Source organism: Lagopus muta, chromosome 6, assembly GCF_023343835.1.
Source record: "Lagopus muta isolate bLagMut1 chromosome 6, bLagMut1 primary, whole genome shotgun sequence".
NCBI lineage: Eukaryota > Metazoa > Chordata > Aves > Galliformes > Phasianidae > Lagopus > Lagopus muta.
The window spans coordinates 35275817-35300386 of record NC_064438.1 but is presented as its reverse complement, the minus strand read 5'-3'; the positions used below and the strand labels follow the sequence as shown (position 1 = coordinate 35300386).

Sequence of the window (24570 nt, the reverse complement as noted above, 5' to 3'; positions counted from 1 at the left end):
TGGAGAAAAGACCTTTCATGAGCCTTTGCTGTACTAAATAATTTATCAGGCACCATATCATTCACATAGCAGAAAGAGCTTAAAGATTTCCTGGGCACTGAAAAATCCTCAGCCAGCTCACACTGTCTTAGACACAAAAGTTCATAGAAGACGAGATGGAAATCTACAGAAAACTATGTTGCACTATTCTGGCTCACATGGAAGAGCTGGTTGCCATTTACTCTGCTGTGGAGTTAAGAGCAGGGAACATAGGAGTGTGAGCTGACAAGACAAATAGAAAAACAAACAATTTCCTGAAACAAGTTAGACATTTCATTAATAATAGAAGTATGTCACAATCTTCCCCTGAAGAAACTGGCCACTGCATCTGCTTTCTACACAATAAAGTTGATGACTCTATGCTGAGCTGCTGTACTTTCTTCTAGTGTTTTGAGGTTGGAATGCAGTACTGCACATGTATGTGAAAATCAATTATCCTGATGGAATCGGAGGTCTGTTCCTGAATGATTTCAGGCAATGAACTAGTTTGTCACTACAAAACACTACAATGACCTTCCAATTCTGCTTCACAGCTGGAATGTGAGAGCAGGTGAGAAGACGAGCGTATACCTCTGCCATCAGCAGGACTCCAATCTCACCCTATAGTGTGAGAAAATACTGCTTTTCTTTCTCCCTACCTTACTCTATTCCTCCATTGCTTCCTTCCCTTTTTTTTTCCCCCCCCCCCGAGCATGTGTAGGTAAAGATAAGTATGGATTTTGCTGTTTACCAGATTATTGCATAAATTCAAGCACATCAACTGAGCAGTTCTTTCAGTGAATAAGATTTATATTCTTTTATAAATGCAAGTTGATACATTATAGTGGCACCTCTGACTGATAGGATAATGAAGGGTCTGTTTTTCCTACTTTCTCGTGCAGGGAGGGGTGATTGGGTTATGATTTGTCCATATACCACCAGCAAAAGCCAGAAATACAAGGTATCAACCAAGATCATCTTTAGAAAGTCAGTTTCAGGGTAACCATGTGAAAACATTTGTTTACCACAGTTTTAGCATGCAGCCACACTGTCACAAAATGCCCTTAGGGGGTCCCCCTTGGAGCAGTTCCATCTTGAAATATCAATAACCTGCTCATCAAACAGTGCTCAAGATTTCATTCAGATTGCAGAGTACAATATCTGCCAACAGTGCACACACCATATTATCTAAAGAGCTCTGAATAAGTCTTGATGTCACCATCCCTAATGCTATTTATTCTGCATGTATAAGTATATTGTACCCCTTGTCCTGAGTCAGAAGTGACATGACTGCTCCATACTGTTATTATCTGTTTCACTCCAACTTATGAGATGTGAAGTTAAAGCCTCTTCCTAAGGTGCTAAAATTGCCTTCATCTACAGAATAGGTGAAAGAAAACTCTTCTATTCTTATCAAGCATCAGCACCATTTTCTCTTAATTCAGAAGCACTCAATGAGAGTGTAAGATGCCAGCTTTTTCTGCATCCACTATGATATTACTGTCCTTTTGTCTCCTTTAAGAAGTCACAAATAGCTGCTATTGTCTCCTGCCTTGAGCAATATCTTTTTGCAGATCCTAAGCAATACCTTACACGTTTGTTTGGTTCTCTAAATCACACTCAGTTTATTCAGTGATGTTCGCATCATTACTGCACAGCATTAAAATCCTGCTCTTGCTACCTGGAGGTTCTGTAATGTTGCAGTTTGACAACATCTCCCTGGTGCAGCTCACTTTCAAGTCCTACTTATGGAATATCAAACGTAAGAACTTCTAGTGTAGGTTTAACTTCAACCTTTTTGTAAAAAAAAACCAAACCAACAAAAACAAAACAAAATACCAAAAAAAAAACCAAAACAAAACAACCAGAACTTCTTCAAAATTAATTTCACCTGTCTCAGTAGCTTACTATTTTCTCCATTTCATTTTCTTTCCTTAAATCACTGGAAACCTACCTTGAGCCAAAATCACAGAGGCAGCTAGATTCTGGTCAGTGCCTTTAATACTGCTGTATGAATGCCTTTCCAGTTCAGTTTTTGTACTGTTACCTTCCCAAATGAACGTGCTGCCTGACACATAACAGAGGAAGCAGCATGGATAGACCTCTGCATATAAATTTGCCATTTTAATTGGCAGCAACCCTTCTAACTTAAAATAAATAAATTTAAGTGGTCATGAGTTCCGACATTTATCTGAATTTCTTCAATCTGTTTTCAGTCACTATAGTGAAAAAGAAATTTTTCAGTCCTTCTCTGATTCTGGCTTGAAACCAGATGGGAAAACGCAGAAGCATACGCAACACAGAGTAACTGCAACAGAAATACAACCAAATGTTTTACACATCTGAGAGGACTGTTTGAGTTCTGCATTAGTGTTTAAAATCTAAACAGTTTTTCTGCCTAGTTCTATCCATAGCAGGATTCCAATTCAACTTGATAAAGCATATTTCCTATTGCACTTAAGACAAACTGTTTTTATTTCTAAATTATGTTTTTTAAGAGATGATAAAATAAACTTAGCAGGGTGCTTGGAAATTCAAAAGGCTTTTTGACCCTAAATGACATTCACATTGCATGAAACCTTAAAGCATTCTTACTTTATGCTGCACTTTATCTTGCCACATATTTCTAGCTGTTGGAATGAAATTCTCCCTGTGCCATTTTCCAACTCTACAATGAAGATACTATTCCTCCCACTGATACCACAAGCTACTATTGAAATTACTTTTGAAAACTCATCTGTTGCAATCTGTTGCAACTGTTTGCATCTGTCAAATTCAAAACTCCTCTGTTGCATCCATTTGCATCTAACACAAATGTAGAACCAGAATTTCCAATTAGCAACTCTCAAGAAAAAAAAAAAGGTTTGACAAAACCAAGAAGTATGCACATACTGCAGATATTTTACATTAGTGCATCTAGAGTAACAAATATGAACACCAAATTCTGGCCAGAGTCCTCTCCTAAAGATCTCAGTGATGCCAAACCTCCTTCTGAAGGAACTCAACTTTTTGAACCCAAAAGTTAATTTGGAGCAGAATTAGTGTTTCCTGAACTATTCTCTAACATAATTTCAAACCAAACCATACCTAAAATCATGGTAACTGATAAATTTGATATTGCCTTTGTTTGAAAAAGAAAAAGAGAGACTACAGATACCTCTGTGATATATTCATTAAGATGTGCAGATAGATCTGTAGATAGTCTACAGGCCTCAAAGGTAAAATAGATTAGACAAAACCAGAGTATGGGTTAATATCCCTATGGGTGTCAAATCGACTGTTCACAGATTAGAAAGCATTCCTTGAATCTCAGAAGGTATTACTAAGAAAGGGAGAAATTTAGGCTATATAAATGTTATAAAATTATGTTTTGATTTAGAAAGCTGTGGACAAGAAAGTAAATGCACAGAAAATAATAATCACAGAATTCAGGCTGAAATTTTATCACAGAGAATTTCTAGAAACTAATTAATGGCATATATAAAGACATGATGGATTCGGACCAGATCCATATAAATCCAGCAACATTTTGAAGTTCACACGCAAACGTATATTACTGTGACTTACAATAGTTGTAGTCTACATTTTACATGCAATGGTATTTCAAAAACCACAATTATCCAACTACTTCAAAGCCATGTCCTATTGCACACTAAAATATTACACTTTTCGTACAAATGATACCACAGCATAAACTGCTCTTACAAATATTACAGCTTTAAATAGCATTTACTTTTTCTAAACGCTTGTTGAACACAGCAGGTATCAAAATGATTTAGCATCATGAACAAATATATATGGTTGTTTGAGCCCAAATTTTAGAGCAGATAAACCTATTTTCTGGTCCTTCGTTTAATGGACTAGAAATGAGCTAAAAGGCAGCATATTCTGGCAACTTACTGCTTCAAGTGAACTTTCTCATATGGAGTATTGTGCTTAAAGAAACATAAAAGCAAATCACGGGTCTCACATATTCAGTGAATGGCTCATCTGCAATATTTCCTCTTACAGTTTTCAAGTAGGATTGTGCACTGTGGAAAAAAAATGTGCAAAGGTAATACACAGTGTTGTGCAGTCTACAATCAATAAACAGAGAGAAGATATTAACCAGGAGGCTAATAAAAAGATGCTGCCCTAGACAGTAACATAAAGAGCTCTGATGTATTTTTCTCTTCAAAAAATGCTATTCTTTATGCTGATTTTCCCTTAGCACTGCAGTCATTTCTCCGTATATACACACGTCACCTTACTTTGTCTTATTCCAATTTTATGTTTGCATTTTATTTTCTCATTTCCTTCCTGCTACTCCCCTGTTTCTCTTTACTAGCTTGATGTTTACACAAACCTTTACTAGAATTGCAGGGTTTGGAGAGATCCCATTTTTTTCTTTGTTGTAATGCCCACATTTTTTTCCCAGAGAAAAGATAAGTTTACCCAGAAAATAAAAAGCTAATACAACCTTTTGCTCATCAACAAAGTATGTCTTGTTGTAGCCAGGAATAAGTTAATAAAACAGGGAAAAAGCTTAGTGGCTTAAAGAAAAAAAAAAATCTCCTTGGGGTTATGAACGAACAATGTTGTTTTTTCTTCCCAGCGTGCAAGGATTTAATTAAGTGATAACAGTCACCTTGGGGTGGCTGCACAAGGCAATAATATCTAGGTGAAGAAAAATGCTGAAGAGAGTTGAGTACAGTCAATTTATCTTCAGAGAAGGCAATAAATGAACAAAGCATAGGTATTTGGCTGATTGTTTTGGAATGTTTCCATTACTGATAAACATCAAAATAAAAGGACAAAGATTTGGTATTTTCAATATCTGAAATGTATTAAATACAGAAAGAAGCAAAGGAATAAATCAGTGTGAGGTCATATCCTAGAGTTCTAATTGCAAACGGCTTGGTAATTATTCAAGCTAAACATAGAACAAGGGAATTTTAATGTTGACACAAAGGACAGAAATACAGCTGAGTTATGTATTTATAACAAACACAAAACACTGGATGAATTTCATTTGGGACAAAAAATTTGTAAGCATATATGGCAAGAAGTGACATATATTAGACAAATATATGCAATTTCATGGTCAACAACCCAATTTCAAGGATTTAAAAATATGTTTGTGGGAGCTCTTCAGGAAACAAGCAGTAAACTCAATTGTCTACAATGCTAAATTCTGCCACTCTTGTAAGCAAAGAAAATTACTTGTGAGAAAGAGCAACATAGAGCAGAGAAAGAAGAGGCATTCTCACCACAAAGCTGCTAACAATTTGCACTATTTGCAGTGTGGGATTTGAAAGACATGAACTGTCCTTGGAGAGTTTAATCTGCAAAGAGGTTCTGAAAGCTATCTGTCCATTTCCAATAACAGTACTCAGTCTTCCAAAACTTAACACAACTTGGATTCTAGCTATGGCAGTTGTTAGTGAGTGACGTGATCAAAGTCTGTGACAGATGGACATGAATTGTAATTTGAATGGAAGATGGCCTAAACACACCAACAATCTTGGGAATTCACTATGTTCCATCATTTGTCCCTCTCAAGCAGGAAACTCAATTTTCCCTTTAATTTTTACACTTTTCTTGACTGTGTCTCCAGCAGGGAGGGAACTGATAGCTATTTTCTTCAGTTTACAACTGGGTGAAATACTTCTCCCCCATACACTTTGCATGAAGACGATAAAGTCTACAGAGAAGTGTTTATTTATTTTAACAATGTGGGCAGACATCCTTTCAAAGAGAAAGATCAAGTCAATAATGACTGGCTCAGACAACATCCTGGGTAAAAATAAGACATTCACGTGTGTGCAAGGGAGCAGGCAAGCATATTTGAATTTAAAGAGAAATACATATTTCTGAAAAATATATGTTTTAATTTAAACAAAAATCTTAAAACAAGTTTCTCTAAATCGCTTCATTATGACTTCTAGCATATCATCAGCTATCATATTTAACTAAAACTGAATTTCAAGGCCTATCTTTTCAAGACCCGAAACAGAAGACTTTGACAATTGGTTTCACTGCAATTTCTTTCCTCCAAGACCAATGTAACCCTTAAAAATCATTTATTTTTAACCAGGCTGAAGGTTTTTCACCTGTCTGTAGCTGCTGTTTGGCCTTGGTAATATGATTCCATCAGTTATCCCAGTTACAATTGAAACCTCAGTATTCATCCCCATCAAAACACAAGGGAAGCTTTATCTCATTCCTTATTTTAGAGAGATTTTCTTGACCTTATTCCTCATTTTAGAGAGATTTTCTTTAGGGAAAAGACTGGGATTGAGAGAACGGGATGAATGAAACTAACATTTCCTTTTCATGTGGTTAAATAGTGGAGCATCTTTTTTATGTGTCCAAGCTGTATTCTGATTGTGTATGCTGATTAACATACTACAATTTAATCCAGAAGTTGTCTGGAGCAAAAAGAGAAATGAACTTGGTTTGCCATAGAAATGGGATGAGTCGCTACCTAAAACATCTTTTAAAATTTAAGCATGGAAGTATTGTTTTACAACTGTTTAAATTTTGTCAGTTTGATATCTAAACTTTGATTTTGTCTGAACAGCAGAGCTCGTGAAAATATATCTAACAGATTACCCCTACTATTTTGAACTGCTTATTTTCTTTTAAATCCTTTGTATTTGCACAAATTACCTCTCAGAAATTCTAATAATCTTACCTGAAAAACAAATGTTAGGAAGTATGTCACTGTTGCCTTACGGAAGGTTCAGAGGCTAATGTTTATTAGAAGATTAGAAGAGCCCTTCTTCATTAGTTCGTTCATTGTGTGAGTTGCTCTTCGGACATTTAAGTGTTTTACGTTTTTTTCATCTATAACATGGGAACAGAGAACACCAACCCTTCTAAATTATCCTGAGACACTGCATTTTACAGTCTGCAAGCATGGGTCACAGTCACAACCAAATATACTAAGTAGGGTTGTGGGAATTTTTTACCTCACCAGAAGAAAAAAAAAAAAAGACTCAAAATATTATTTTAGACTGAGGCACAAACAATTCCTGTTAACGTTGATGGGAGTTTTAAAGCTGATGCCTGAAGCACTGTATCAAAATATAACCTGAAGATTAGAAAAGCTGTTTCTGTTCTTACACAGTAAGAAAATGTCCTTTTTTTTTTTTCTTTAAAAATGAAGAAACAGCCCTCTTCTGCAACACACATTTAGACGACATTACAAAAACCAAATTGACTGCTTTTTCATTAATCCAACAACATCGTTGCCTGACACAGGCTGATTACACCCATATGTACAGAAGTATATAAGAATGTAACAATTGAGAACAATATGCAGGATAGTCCCCGAGACAGACTGACTTTGAAAACACTACCAGAATCAGTGTATGTACTAGTATCTATCCTGCAGAGAAGAGAAGATGGTGGGAGTCCAACAATGCTGCTATTTTTTGATGATTTCTTTCTACTAAGTCCAAAGATGATGAGCCTACTTTTTCTGATTGCCAGCCCTGCATTTCCAGGTGATTTCACAGTCACATGACTGGTTTCTGCTTTTCCATTCAGTCAGACATATACTTCGCTCAGTTAGATCTAAATGACCAGAAAGAAAAAGAAGAAAACATACACACCTCATCTAGCACAACTATCTTTATTTTGTCTGGCCTTTCTGGAAAGTGACTCCAGTATCCACCTGCCTTTGGATCAGTTTAAAAATATTCCCAATGTTCTCTTACAGGCCATCCTCAAAGAGAAGCAGAATAAACAGCCCTGTACCTTTCATTGCATGGCTACATGGATGTACAAGGATACACCTAAGAGCAAGTACAGATGCATGAAAATTACCTGCCTGCAGATTCATGAAATGCTCATTACCTCAGTTTACATTCAGTCAATTTTACTCACAAACAGTCAGAAACTTTTATTAAAAAAGAAGGAAAATTAAGTCTTACATGGTATAGTGGCCGAGGTCCCACTTCCCTATTATCATGGAAGTTCTGCACAGTCACAGAGATGTGACAAACAAGTTTTTCAAGCTCCAGCATGTTGAAATGGAATACTACCTTATTTTGCTAAATATGGTCTAGCGGCATTTGTAAATTCTGGCTCTAAAATCAATGCTTAATTACAGTGTTCAGAAAATAATGAGAAAATGTGATTATATGGGCATAATTTTTCTTTGCTTTTATGTTTTCTTTTATGAGAGTTTTGAAGTTATTTTTTTCTCCCCAGAGAGAAACTATACTAAACCAGATACGAGAAGCACATGTTAGAATTTCACTTAACAGAAATATTCTCCCCGCTACTTTCAAGATACAGTGCACTTCTCATGAATCCAAAGCAGAAAAGCCTTGGATGGAGGTGAAGAATGGAAAGGAGGGAAATTGAAAGATCTAACTCAAAAAAAAAAAAAAAAAAAAGAGGAAGGCACAGTAAAAGAATAAGATCAACCTTCAGAAAAAAAAGAAAAACTGAAAACATGAAAATGTGCAAGAAAAAATAGAGCAGACATAAACAAAACCAGAGAAATAACATTCAGTTGCATTTCCAGTAAAATGTTTCATAGAAAGAATATCAGCCTATTGCGAACTACTGTGAGAACATATGAGTTAGCTATCGAAAAGGTATTTGGTTCACCAACAGTGCCAGAAAAAATAACTTATCTTCTCAAGTGCAGCGTACATGGCAAAGGCACAAGAAAGGACAAATACCAGTTCATCAACATCTGAACTGAGTCAGAGATGAAGAAGGATTTCTCCTCCTTTGAAGGATCTTTTTTCCAGCTTTTATATTATGAACATATTCCTGCCAGGGATAACTTATTCTTTGCTCAGAAAGACTGATGCTACCTCTGGAAAATGCTAGACTGCATCAAATGATAAATTTTCCCACAATATCTTCTTACAAGAGAATCCCTCTGGACATACCTACAGAACATTTTGTTCTTCCTGTTGAAAATTACTTCATGCATTCTGCAGTGTTTAAAAAAAAATATTGCTCAAACATTTTAGCCGTGTGAATCTGTCCAGAGTTGGCAGTCCAATGCAGAGTGCTGAAAAACTCTTTTGTATGTAAGTCAAGAGAAAACATTCTTAAAGTACTACATTCTAACAGTGGTCAACACTAGTGAGCTGTCAGCAGGAAAGACTAGGTAATCCAGAATAAAAATCTGCTGTCAAAACAAATTCTTTCACTTTCTGAAGACATTCAAGACATACTTATATATATGTCAGTCCTAGTGAATAGCTAGATCTCTATAGATCCATACACCTGTCCACTGGTACAAAATAAACAACAGTGACTGTATTTACAATCTTCCCTTTTTCTAACACTCATCATTTACTATTTATTGCTTATTTGAAAGTGAACTTTACATTCCACATTGATCAATGTAGCATGACTAAAATCTGTTTTAGCTATGAATGTTATTTCAGACTGCTAAGGTAGGTGTGTAAACATTCAATAGAAATATATTCAGGCACCTGGTTTTAGTCATTTATTCCTGTGGATGTCAGGAGTGACAGCACTATAATGAAATTAGTTAATCAGTGCTAAACTGGTGCAATTTGGAAAGGAATCTGTATCGAAGAGCCACATCTCCTTCTGACATTGCTGTACTATTTGTTAGCCAACACTTTCCAGGCTAACATATACGACACTGGCTACGTGCTTCCCTAAAAAGGATTCAGCCTGGTGACCCAGTTTTAATAAGAATGAAGTGGGAACAGTAGGCATTGATCATCTAATATAATGAAATAAATTTAATGTGATTTTGGAAAGAAATCTAGCCATTGTACACAAAATATATATACTATTGAGTCTCTGTGAACACTAGTGGGATTAGGAACGGACATAGGGATGACTACAGAAGTAATTAATCTAGAATACATGAAGATCGGAGGTACTCTTATAAAATATGGTGAATGCCCCATCCCTATCGACTTTCAAGGCAAGGCTGGACCAGGTCCTGGGAAATGTGATCTAGTTGCAGTGTCCCTGCTCACTGCAGAGGAATTGGACTGACTTTTAAAGGTCTCTGCCAACTTTGAGGACTCTCTGATTCTATTAAGCCTAAGACTGCAAAGTTGAGTGCTGCAAAGCAGAAAGAAATCCAGTGTCTAGATTTCTGCCTCATTCATTGCACGTGATAGATAATGTTGCTTTAATGAACAGCTATTTGATTTTTTTTTTTTCTTCTTCGGTGGTAAATGTGTGGCCCTAGGCTTTATTTACTGCATTCTACGTAAAACATGCACTGAACACAGAATTACAAGCTTTCTTCTGAGCTTCTCTGCAATGTTCTTCACAACCACGTCTGAGAGCTTCATAAACATTAATTTATTTACAAAATAACCTTGTGAGGTTGTAGAATGAGAAAGAAGATGTAGTCCCTAGCAGTGTCCACATCATTATTTTCACTGATCGATGTTGAGTACAACAATTAACTTTCCTAGATAAGGATCCTAATTTTGCAGGTATAATTGGATATCCAAAGTAAGGAAGTACGAAGCAGGGTATGTAGGACTGAAGGGCGGGTTGAGATTTGTGGCTGCCAAACTACTAGATGCCCAAAAGTTCAAAAAGATAGAAAGAACTTAAAGGCCTAAAGGGTAAACATACATCCATGTTTTTATTTCAGCTACCTGACATTGGGTGTATAATCCGTTCTCATAATTTGCAGTGTGAGCAACACCAGAAAAAATGTTCCACCAGATTAGTGCTGCTGTTAGTGCTCACTATAGTGAGATCTAAATTTGTTTTCTTAAGGACCTGAGTGATGCTCTAGAAATGCAATACATGCTCAGCACGCATTAATTTCATCCAAATACAGTAGATGTTCAACAACTACAGAAATCAGACCCACTGCAGCATGTGAATACATAGCTAATGCTTTAGGCATTTGTCATTCTGATTCACTAACAAAATTTCAGATCACTCTTTTTTCTTTTTTCATCTGTGGAAATTCTACTACACACTGAATATAAAAAAAAACAAACAACAACAACAACAAAAAAAACTTAAGAGAGGCCTTGACATGAATTCTAGTTAAAATCTTTTAGCCATCTTCATAAAATAAGTCAAATAATCCTGACTTAAAGGTGGAAAATACTCCAGATAAACCTGTGTTAGTTCATTTGATAGAAGAAAACACTTCTTTATATTATGATTGCAGAGTCAAAAGGGAGAAAGTTCCCTACTTTTGAGAACAAAGAGCAAAAGCACAATTCACCTGTCAAAGAAGTATGTAAGTGATGACAGAAAATGATGTAATAGCCTGAATACCAGAAAGGATGAGGATCAAGGAGATCTCATACGCAACCCAAGTTAACACTATTAAGGGATTTAAATGCAGTGGGGCCAAGTTAAAATCAATCTACTTTTAGGGATCAAATGTTGATAATGGAAAATGGACATAATCAGGACCATGTTAACTTAATCCCAAGGGAAACTGTAATTGTTAAATACTGCTAGAAACCAAGGAACAGTGCTGGAGATTCACCTAAGCAAGAATTATGACTATCTGCGTTATTTCTTTAAGACACTGGGCAATATGTGAAAAAACAAGCTGCACTAGTTATGCACTTAACAAGAATTATTAAATCCAAAATTTCTGTAGAATGGGGGGTGACAAAAATCAACTTCTCACCTAGTTAATCTTTGGAGCGGTAGGCAGCCAATAGGAGATTGCTAAGCCTGTCAGAGCTATCCCTCTGGTGCACTACAGCCCTATCTTTACATTGCCTGGCATAGGAACACTGAAAGGCAGAATACTGGACAGAGTAAGGGTCAACTGTAACAAATACAATCTAAAATAAATTTTGTATGGTTGTCCAGATAACATTTTGCTCAGCAGACACAGGCATAATTTTACAGGAAAATAACAAGTGCCTTAAATAGCAGTTCTTGCCATTTTTAACATTTTCTTTTCGTCTGGTAAACTGTCAGAATAGGGATATTCAAAGGAGCAACTCACCCGATTCTACCCTCACACAACTTCTTTATTTGGAGCTACAGATGCATACACAGAAAGACTGAATGCACTTGGGTATAGCAGGTGAACAAATTTTTGCAATGTTAACCTTGTGTTCCAGTATTTAAACTAACATTTGAATATAAAGATTTGGGGGAAAATTTGATACAGAACAGGTTAACTCAAATCTACCTGATGTTTTTTTCAGTCCCGCAAAGTACCTACTGCTGGCTATTTGGTAGGCAAGACACCAGATAATCTGAAGCACAAGTCTGACCCAGTATAGCAATACCTATGCTGTACATGATAGAAAAAAATTAAACAAAAACAGACAAGAAACACGATACACAGAAGCACCAATGGAAAAAGCATTCAAAAAAATTAAAAATTTAAAAAAAATTTTAAAAAAAGAAAGCTTTGCACTTCATGAATGTGCAGACTTTGTGTTGGTTTGCTGCAGAGAGTGGAAATTCACACTTGGATTGTAGGTTTCCTTTCTACAACAGATTCCAATAGAAAAGACAGATGCTATAGATTAGACGCAAAACTTACTAGCCCCTAACTTGCAATTTGTTTATCTGCTCCCTCACTTTTATATCCACACATCATATGGACATACATATGAAATAAAAAGAGAAATCAAAGTACACTCACTCATGAAGACTCACTGTCTTCGTCAGATTAAAGAATTACTGAACGTATTCAAGGTACTCTTAATACTGTGCAAATTACTGGAAAGAAAGAATAAACAAACCCATCTAGCAGCCTAGTTTAAAGACAGCATGCTGTCTTTAAATCCCTAGCATTAAGAGACTTATTTTAGTGCCTTTAACTATTAAGCTTTAATTTTTTTTTTCCTATGCCCCTGTGCCACCCCTCAGCTCATACATAGATTTACCTATGGTATTTGGAGGAAGTTTTGCTTTGCTGCTGCCTGCCTGAAGAGTCTTCCAATATTTTGCACTGAACTGTTGCTAGGCTTTCCAATATAACTACTAATCAGCAAGATGAATGCAGTTCGAAGGATGGAACATTTCTGCAGTTAAAGTGTTTTCATTTGAAAAACTATAGGAATGTATGTTATTCAAATTCTATGTAGGCCTTACAGTACTGGTATTGATTTGTCAGGATTATTACCATCTGAGCACTAATGTTTTGGCCTGGATAAACTTAACCAGTGTTTTTCTTTTTCTTTTTTCATCTTGACAGACATGTGAAACTGACTGCAGAAGGCCTCTGAAGCAATGGAAAGGGCATGAAAGGGTAGGGAGAGAGGGATGCTTTCATCCTGAGAGGCTCGAAGAGGTTGCAGTTCCATGACTGCAGTTCCATAACTGCAGTTAAAGCAGTTCCATGACTGCTGACGGCCTCAGTCAAATGAACACATTTTTCCTGACTTTTCACCTATTGTTATTTTTGTAATTCTTCATTTAACATCATTCTTCTAAATATATCAGATTACTCTAAATATCTTGTTCCTCTAAAGAATGGTTCATGCTCCAATTCTGCCTTTTAGGATCCCCATTTTTGTACTTCTGATAATATGTGCTAATAAGGAGGGGAATGTGATAAATGAGGTCACAAGTTCCCTCACTTGAGAGGCAGAGATTTCAAAGCACTGACAGAGACAATTTAAAAATTAGAGAATATATAATTTAATAATAAAAATCTCTTCACTAGCTAACAATTAATTGCACAGAATACATGATGCCTGTAGCCAGCCCATGCTCTTAAAATCCATTATGTCACAACCTGGCCTTGAAATCCATTATTTCCTATTGAAAAACCCTTTCAATTTAGAATGGAATTTCAATTTATAATGGAAGAAAACCACTCTAGATTATTCATCTTTCATTATTTCTGTATTGAAATGATCATTAATAAAGAAGAAAAATTGGAGGAAAAAAAAAGAACAGATACGGTTTTCTTTTCCCATCCATGTTCACTTCATTCCTGCACTTGCAGCTGGCCTCAGTGCCTACAACTGCTATTCTGTTGACAAATAATTGACACCTATGATCTTGACACAGAACGTGTCTCCTAATATAAAATGTAAATTCTTCACATTTTCCCTACACTTTGCTTACCTGGAAAATTTCGAGCAATGAATTTTATCCATAGTTTGATATTAATTCAGCTTTCTGAATGCTATCACAATATCAGAAGCAGTGGTGAAAAGTTGGTTCTTGGTGTTCTGGGAATAGAAGTATGCACACAATATCTTTTCCCTGTCGCTCACAGAGGCAAGCAGATAAAAGACTGCAGAAAGCTGGAAATTCTCCTTACACATGTAACCCCCTGAAGTGGCATGAATGTCACACCTTTTTGGGGAATAGGTTGTTTTTAACCCTTAGATTTGCTAGGTGGCACCTGAAATAATTAAACCTGACGTTCCTAGGGTTAAAACGTCAAAAATGAGAAAGAGCTGAAAAAGGAAATTCCCCAGTTTCCTAGTAATGAAAAGCTGAGGGTATACCTTCTGTGGTTGTCTGTGAGATGCTCTCACATCCGCATGTCAAGGGTTTTTCAAACTGACAACTTGCAAATTTGAAATACAAAAATGCCCAAAGCGATGTTTTAGTGGCTCAGGGAAACTCTTGTACGGGAAAAAGAATTCTAAAGTGAAACGTCTCTAGAAATCACACAGGGCCTGACCACGATACTCTAATTATGCTAATTGCTTCTATGCCCTTGCTTTATTTATGCTGAGCAGCTAAGATAAATAAAGGAAAATTGCTTTGGATCTAACTGTATTCATATCAGAATGCAAACTAGCCTGTGTTTGTTATGTGATTGCTGATCTGTTTACACTAAATTCTGCAGGTAATTGCAGTTTTGATTGCACATTTATTTCTAGCTGCACGGGTCCCAGGACTAGGTCTGTCTGTTTTTATAATTAAACCGTTTTGTAATATCTAAACTCACTAAAGAGCAAAATGATGCTTTAAGAATTTACATACTTTATGCATTAGAGATAAAACTATGTTGCTCAGTGATAAAGAGGAAAAATTTTGTTTATTGCTAAAAAATAGACAGCATGTTCTGGATTTGAAGAAATTTGAGACATCTGTTCCAAGGCCTGTTCACTGAGCAGGACAGATGTCCTCTACATCCCTGTAATCTGTTATACAACACCTACTTTCTGAACTTTCAGTTGTAACTTTCATGTGAATAAAATCTGTTAACAGAATGAGGCTGGGGCTTTGGTGATCAACCACAGAATGGAAGGAAATCAGCACCTGCCACCAATGCTAGAAGTGAAAGTGTCCCATGAAGTCTTGGAAGCAAATGTAGTACTTCGCTGTTGGGAAATCCTTAACTCAGTCTCATACAGCAATTTTCCAGCACTTGCAAAATCTTTCAATATCCCTCAGAAAGAAATGATATTATCCCAATTTTGCACAGCGAGGTACAGAAATTTTACTTGTCCCCGGGTCACGCAAGAAATTCGTGTCAAAGATGAGTATGAAAAGGATTGTCAAAGTTCATATCTTTTGCCTCAAGCACAAAATTATTATTATTACTTATACATCACCATAAATGTGTATGGCATATTGCAGACAGATAAAGTGACAGGTACTGCAAAGTTGACACTCTCAATTATAAAACCATCCTTCTGTGCTTGGTGATGAATTCGAGGTGAAAAAGCTTTCTATTTTTGTTTCAACATATTTAGCACCTTCAGAAACCTTAATTTGAACTTAAGCTTTCTTCCTTTCCAACTCCTCACACACACAGGCACAAAATTTAATCTTTACTTCTCTATCTTTAGGAAATGCCCATTATTATAACATTAAAAAGCAAAACTGTCTAATCTCAGTATTACAAATTTAGAGCAACGTCATCTCTGTACAGCTTCTTCATCCATCATCAATTCTAATATCAGTAATCCAGTCTGTCACACTTAATGGAAGACTTAATATCAGCCTATGCAGACCAGCCTGGCAAGCCTCTCAGCTAGGTTCTATTGTAGCAGCAGAGTGTGATAAGGTGTGCATCAATACACTGCTTGGACCTTGGGTGCACTGAGAAGTACAAAACTGATGACCAAAGGAGTTAAACCTCTGAAGTAGTATCATGTAAAACTCAGTAGCACAACAGCATCATAATGAATTTATCCTACAGTAAAACTTGCAATTTTAACAGTTTACAAAAATAAAAAAGCTGTTTCTGTCTGAGAAAAAAAAAAAAAAAAAAAAAAAAAAAAGTGCTGCATGACAAAATACATTTACCAGCAAAGCTAATATGAAATAACGAAGGAAGGTTTATAAAAACTTCTCAAGGTCAGCATTGGTCAGTGGTTGTTCTTTTTTTTTTTCTTCCTAGATTTCTGTTTAGACACCTCTGAGCATGATTTGAATCCACTTACTCCTTTCTGTTATTACTCCAAGAAGAAATGCTACTTTTCAGCAGTTTGTCAATGCTATTATTAATAAATACATACTCTTAAATATTGAAGTTTCCAGTCCACTAGAAAGAGTTCCCAGAAGCTGATTCAAACATCCAAACAATTTAGGAGCGGAAACAATTTTTACATTGCTGCTTTTCCTTCAGAACTTCATTTTTCCTCCCTGACAGTTCAGAACATGCTGCCCAATGTGTGTTTTTCTTTCTCTACAAACAAAACAGTTTTCCTTTAAAATGAAAAAGAAGATACACTATTTATACTCGGTGTGGTTTTTTGTTGTTGTTTTAGCTTGGTTTGTTTGTTTTCTTGAAGGGATGGAGATTATTTTTTTGATGGAGGGTTTTTTGTTTTTTTTTTTTTTTTTTTTTTTTTGTAAGAAGGGAAAGCAACCCTATGCCACTGAATGCTGCTTGTAGCTCTCTGGTGACAGTACAGGGAAACACCTTTACAAAACAAAACCAGATCTGGACTGGAATAAGATGTCTTTGACTAAATGGAATCTGTACTGTTAAAAGTACAGATGGGGTATTACTGTTTTCATATTTAAGCAAAACTTTTTTTCCCCACTTGATATTGAACTGTCATTTGAGTTCTCCTCTAATTCCTGCTCCCACAAGAAACTGAAATCGAAACCTGAAGGAAAGTTTGTGGCAACAGATGACTCAAAGCCATACAGCCACTGGCCTGAGCAAGCCCTCAGTTGCAGGGAACTGGCAAGCCATCTAAAACTTCAATTTAATCATAGATATTTTTGTTTCAGAAACTTCTCTCCTAAAAATTGTATATACAAATGATTTATTCATTTTTCATTGTTTCAGCCTCCAAAACTTAAAAAGAATCTTCATAAAAAATTCTAGGAATACTTGGCAAATATAAACAAAAAAACCAGACAAATTTTAAATGAACTTTACAAGCTGTGTTTTCTGTTCAAAAGTAGTCTGCATCCAGATGTTTCCATACAAAACTGAAAGCTTTTTAGCACACGTATCGCAAACAGAAATCCACAAACACAGCTGATATATCCCCCTGTGCTCACAGGCTGCTACCATATTTAAAGGGGAAAAAGCAGCAGATTCCCTTCACAGGGAAGTTACAACTGAACGTAATCTTTTCTTTTAAAATCATCTAAGCATAATATTTTTCAGCATGCCCTTAAAAGACAACATGCTTCGTAAACATTCTTCCAACTGGAGAGAAACAGTACAGAAACAATGAAATGATATAAATGATCTCTTCATTTGGTATCTCCAGATAGTTCATCTAATTCCTCGACTATAAAATACAAAAAGCTGTCACCATTTTAATGAGTTGTTCCTATACATCTTAATTATACTAGCTACACTGAGCAACGCTGTAAGAGAAGTGTCAGAATTTTGCCAGTAGATATTGCAGTTCTGGCCTTACAGTCACCAACTCTCTGCAGCCTTCAGCAAAGAATCTTAGAATCACTCGTGTTAGAAAAGACCTTCAAGATCATTGAGTCCAACCATGACCTAACCATACTACCCTAACTAACAACCCTCCACTAAATCATGTCCCTGAGCACCATATCCAAACAGTTTTTAAACACATGCAGGGATAGTGACCCAACCACCTCCCTGGAGAACCTATTCCAGTGCTTAATAACGCTTTTCTGTAAAGAAGTGCTTCTTAATATCCAACCTAAACTTACACTGGCACAACTTGAGGCCATTTCCCCTTGTCCTGCCACCTGTCACCAGTAAGAAGAGACCAGTCCCACTGTCGTTGTAAGCACCTTTCAGATATTGGAAGAGGGCAATACGGCCTCCCCTCAGCCTCCTCTTCCCCGGACTAAACAGCCCCAGTTCCTTCATTCTCTCCTCATAGGGCAGAGTCTCCAAGTCCTTCCAAGCTTTGTTGCCCTTCTTTGGACCTGCTCCAGCACCTCAACGTCCCTTCTGTACTGAGGTGCCTAAAACTGAATGCAGTACTCTAGGTGAGGCCTCACCAATGCTGAGTACAGGGGAAGGATGACTTCCCTACTACTGCTCACCACACCATCCCTGATACAAGCCCGGATGCCACTGGCCTTCTTGGCCACCTGGGCACACTGCTGGCTCATGTCAGCCAACTGTCCATCAGTACACCAAGGTTGCTTTCCATCATGCAGCTTTCCAGCCACTCCTCCCCAAGCCTGTATGGTTGCCTGGGGTTGTTGTGACCAAAATGCAGGACCCAACAATTGGCCCTACTGAAACTCATACAGTTAAATTTGACCCATAGGTCCAGTCTATCCAAGTCCCTCTTAATGCCCTTCTCCCTTCAGGCAGATCAACACTCCCTCCAAACTTGATGTCTGCAAACTTACTGAAGTTGCCTCAATCCCCTGAAGATCATTAATAAAGATGTTAAATAGAAGCGGCCCCATACCGAGCCCTGGGGGACCCTGTTTATGACTGAAAGCAACTGGATTTAACTCCACTGACCACAACTCTTTGGGCCCGAATATCCAGCTAGTATTTCACCCAGCAGAGCATATGCCCATCCAAACTGCGGGCAGCCAGCTTCTCCATGAAAATGTTGTGGGGGACAGTGTCAAAGTCCTTACTGAAGTCCAGGTAGACCGTGCTGACAGTCTTACCCTCACCCACTCAGCAGGTCACCTGGTCACAGAATGAAATCAGGTTTGTCAGACAGGATCTACCATTCGTAAACCCATGTTGAATGGGCCTGATCCCCTAGCATAAAGCTTATACAGAATCTGACTTATGATTGAAATTTGAAGTTGTTTGGATTCTGAGGATTTGTTTAGGTTCTTGCTGAACCATGATTTAATGTTTTAGTTCCATTATTACAGTCATCCTTTTTCCTGCACAAACGATTTTAATTTCTACTACCAGTTCTACTACCATCTTCTGCATAGAACAAACTTGCACATCTGAATTAATTAATTGCTGCTTTGCTTTATGTAGCATGTCAACTTCAACAGTAGCACTAAGCAGCTGACATTATCTAGTTCAGGAGAAGTAGGCTGGTTTTTCTGGATTCTATCTTGTGTGTGATATCAGGACCATCTTTTTTTTCCATGTTAGACCAATATTTAGCAAGCACCTAATCACATTACTTAGAACATACAGAGAAGATCTGAGAAGAGAATCATTTCCTAAGATTTCAATCAGGAGAGGGAAATCTGTTTCAGCAATGTTAAATACACAGAACTGTGTTTATTACCATTATCAACACTGGAATTCTTTTAACATCATAACCATGAATAGGTTGTAAGAAAATTCACTGGAGCAGGTTTATCTGAAGAGAGAAAAGTGGTTATGCTTTTAAATCTATGTACTGTGCAAAAAAAAATCATTTGTGCCAATCAGCCACATCCTGTTCTCCCACAGTCAGAGAGAAAGACCATCCAGATTAATTACACAGTTGCTACAAAAGTAAGATATGCTCTCATTTACGTGTCCATGGACATGTCCTCCTTTCTTTCACAGCAGAAACTCATAATTTGGGCTGCATTTTGACTCTTCCAAGGCAACAGGAATCAACACCTCTCATGCAGTCAAACTAAGACCTCACTGAACAGTTATAGTAAATGTGAGTTGTTGGGTCATGCAAAACTGTACATAAATTCTTAACATACTAGCTCAATAATGCAAAATATAAACAGTCGTATGACACAGTCTGCACCAGTGGAACTAGTGGAAATAACTCTTTCATGCATAGAACCTGATTTTGGTAGGGGCCTGAAAATCTGTCTGTAAAGAAAGATATGTTTCAGATTCTTCACTTGCACTGAGAGCTGGCAGTCACTGCTGATTCCATTATAAGGTGTTTGGTCTCAGCAACAGACAAAAATGACCATGAGGTAGAAGTCACATAAAGTCTGCCGTAGCATCCTCAGTTCAACAATTTGGCTGTCAGTTCTGGTACTACTGAGGACAATGTATAACAGCTAGAGATTTCCTACTGCCCTCTGTTGGAATAGGAGCATACTTGGATTCTCTGATCAATCATGAAGCTTTTGAGTGAAGACTGACTGTGGTAATTGTACCTGTCACAATTATCCCACTTACAGTCACATAAACCTGTCTTCTCTCAAATTAGATGATACTTCATTTTGTCACATTTTTCATTCTTTATGTTAAGAGGTGGTTAATACAGAAATTCTACTACTTTTTTTTTTTTTTTTTCCTAAAAGGAAGACTAAGTAAGTCCTTGAAATTATTCAGAACATGCTGAAAGTGCTTTAAACAGTATACCAAAAACTACATTTACAACATAATCAGGCAAACAACACTATTAATAAAGCAGAAAAATATTGTTATTTACTGTCTCTAACAATCACATATGAAAACTTGGATTATACAAGATTATTACTGTATTACTTCCTTAACAAATAACAAATAGCAAAGGCTGTTTTGAAAATAATGCCTCTTATTATTTTTTTTCCCCTATGTTGACCCACAACATCAGAGGCAGATGTTATTGGCATGGCAGTAGAGGCTGAACCTTCCTCCCAATATCCCATTACATTTTGTTGCTAAAGGACAGATGGCAACACAGAGGCAGTCTGACAAAATGGTGTCTGACATGGAAGCGTGCATGAAGCAAATGTGTGGCACTGAATTCCTCTATGCAGAAAAAATGGCACCCAGTGACATTCATTGATGCTTTTTTGAACATTTAAGGAGACTAAACAGCGGGTGTAAGCACAGTAAAGCGGTGGGTAGTGTGTTTCTGCATTGGCATTAGTGAGATAAAAGACAAGCCAAGTTCTGGACGGCCATGCAGATTCTTGAGTGTGACATTAAGCTCCTGTTCATTGCTGGCAAAAATGCATAGCTAGTGGTGAGTTACTATGTTGAAAAAGAGTGTTTTGTAGCTGAGAATTTGTTGTATCAAATAGTGGTACTGTGCTCTTTATATCTGTTGTAGTTTCTATGGAAATAAGTAGGAGGCATTAGTTTCAAAGGGACCTATGTCTGTATTAAGAAAAACTTACTGAGAGTTAATGAGAGAAGGCCAAAGAATAATCACAGAATCCCAGAATGTCAGGGATTCAAAGAGACCTCAAAAGATCATCTAGTTCAATCCTCTTGATGAAGCAGGAACACCAAGATTAGGTCACACAGGAATGCATCCACACAGGTTTGTGACACCACAGACTCTTTGGGCAATAATGAAATACCAAAATTTAAGTTTTGATAGAGGAAGCTGAGGCAGGTAGGAAGGAGAAATTCCCAATAAATGAGGAGAAATCTTTGAGAGTTTTGTCTTCTCGTCACTGTCACGGAAAAGCAGAAAGGGTCACAGCTGGAAGAGCTGTGGGAAGATAGGGGGCACGTAAGCTGGAGGAAAAGTAAAGTTATTTTAAAAGCCTGATAAAAACCCCGAATGAGGGTGACACTGCAGTACTCTTTCAATTAAAAGAAAAGAAAATGGCCTGGGTTTCACTGTCTCCAAGAATACCGAAAATATGCATATGATATAGAACCGAAATACAAATGCTCATATCATGTTATTTTTGTTTTATAGATGGAGGATGTAAGATACAGCTCGTAACAAGAAGCTTTACTGTGTAGTACAGGACTGCCTCAGTGTCTTTTTTGCTCTCAGTGAGATATTATAGTATCCATTGTAACTAACTGTCCAGAACAATTTGCTTAATTCATTTAAACTAAATTCTGACCAGACACCAGACAGGAAAGTTACTGAATTACCAAGATACTAAAATGAAACTGTTTCCTCTACTACACTCATAGAATGCCTTAATATATATATTCAGAATCTGTCTACTTGATTTTTCTTGATCTCATTGCTGCTACTTTCTACGTTAACCCTCTGGAGAATTCAATCCAACCATCCTCCATGACTAACAAGCTGTTTAATTCACCAATGGTTTCCTTCATTATTTTACAGATTCAGTTTGAGAAAGGTGAGTATATGTACTGACAAGACTACTATAACGACTAGTGTAATAATAATATACTATTAGCAGCTCTTTACTAAGAAAGAAATAAAAATCCTTAGAAAGAACCCATGCTTCTCAGTTGAAAAACAAAAGCATAAAAAACTGTGCAAACTAAAAATTGTTCGAAAAGAACAACAAATATTTTAGTTAAAAAAAGAAAACTACGTTTTTTTTCTATATTCTTTTTTTCTTTTCATTGCTTACAAATAACTTTGAGGTAGTGTAAGTTTATCTACTGGTAATTCTTGCTGGAGACCTACAGAACCTTAAAATGTGGCATGGACATAAGTGAAGGAAAATCATTTATTCCTGATTGTTATGAAAGGTCATGAGTGAAGAAATTAATTCTAGATCTCTGAAATTTAGCCTTAGGGAAAAGAAAGAGAGGGCACAGTAGTGCTATGATCCGTGCAGGTCTCTTTACACAAAAATATGTATTTATAGGTACAAAAACACACAAGTTTGTGAATTCTTACTGCTGTTCACCCTTTCCTTCCTCATGCATTTATCTTTCTTTTTCTTTCCTCACCTAATCTCATTTTGACCTAAAACATCCTGTGTTCCCTGAGTTGACATGTGTTGGATTCCTTATTTCCGTAGTTTCATACGCTGTTTTACTGTCAAATACTAAAACGTATTAAGTTTTAAACTGAGAAGTAAAAATAATTCTTAAATAGTAGATCTAACAGTATGCAAAGTGTACAGATCTTTCAGCTCAGGAAGCACACCTGAAAACCTTCCTGCGCTTCGTAAGTAAAATAAATGTAATGGTCTGACCCCCACCAAATTTACTCTTAGCAGGACTGCTGAGCCCGTTCTGCTGTTATGACACCGTGAGTGAATACGGGATGTTTGAACAGTGTTACTGCTTTACATCATCATATATCCATCATATTATATATGTATTTTTAATAAAAGATTAATCTTTGAAGATGTAGAACAAGAGAAGATGTGCATATCTGTGCTTGATTATATTTGTGCGAACAGCAAACACCTACACATTCCAATCACTTTCAGAATAACAAAATTCAGTCAAAGACAAGTGCTCTGTTCTAAGCCCCAAGACAGGGCTTTGGTCCTTCTGTTCCTTTCAAACTGCACCAAAATGGGCTATAAGCTTTATCTATGTTATTTCAGACAGGGGTCTTTGCTTGGAATACTGATTAAAAAAAAAAAACAAAAAAAAACCAACCAACAAAACTACAGGAAAGCATTCTGAGGGCTAGCAATTAGATTTATTTTTTTTTGCAGTCTAAACTTTAACAATAGCTGACAAAAACTAATAGCACAACATAACTTCAGTTGAAAATCTCCTTTATTACTGAGAGCTACCTCCTACCAGATTTATTGCAAGACTATGTGACACCAGAAGCTAACTTTGAGCACAGAATTTAGGAGTGTTCAGACAGCACCATTTGTGCATTTGACATGTTTCGCATTAAATTATGTTTTTGTTTCCATTAATGAAATAAAGTCTTCTGCTAAGCAGCTGAGAATGTCTAAGGTTTCTGGAAATTATACATTTATTAAGCCACTAAAAATTTAGGCAGGAGAAACCACACTAGGAAATGTAAACTTAAGGAAAAATAACAGGAGCGAGTGAAGAGACAACTGTTTCTGTTTTGATTTATTCTGTCTTTCAGAGTTGCTTCTTCTATAGGGAACACTATGCAAGGCATTGGAAATTCAGAAGGCACCTCTTTTGTGTATCATAAAAATGCTCTGCTAACCTACAATACCCTCATAGAAATACAATTCAATAAGGAACTCAGCTGGGAAGATGCCTCAATAGAACAAGTTGAAAAAATGGTCAATACTAGAATGATTTAGTTTACCTTACAAGGGATTTTGATACCGGAATTAAATGCGGCTTTGAAACTTGCAAAACAAAAATCAAGATAAACACAGACCAATGTTTTTAATTCTCACACATATTTAATGTGACTTCTTAGCAGATCATTGCCTCTGAATCATCATTTCTATCAAACCTATCACTTGAGAAGTGCTACAGCACTCAGCCCTCAGGGCAAAGATAAGTCTTCACCATTGTCACATATAGTATACATATTGAACCATATTGTGCTGAATGGGAATACAGTACAAGTTAGAAACAGCACTGATTCTCACAGAATATCATGAGATACTTATCAAGCTGTTAAAGGAGACATCAGTCTTTTGTCTGTATTGCCCTTGACACATCCGGAAGGAAGGTATCTAGAAATTCTTTCTTTGTTGAAGAACTCTCAGACCTCTTAGGTATAATGCAGG

At 36.7% G+C, this 24570-nt stretch overlaps 1 protein-coding gene across 6 annotated transcripts in view; it reads right to left on the bottom strand.

The window, feature by feature from the left end:
* NPAS3 (neuronal PAS domain protein 3) overlaps positions 1–24570 on the bottom strand; it is a 598518-nt gene that overhangs the window by 192858 nt on the left and 381090 nt on the right. The window lies entirely within an intron of this gene.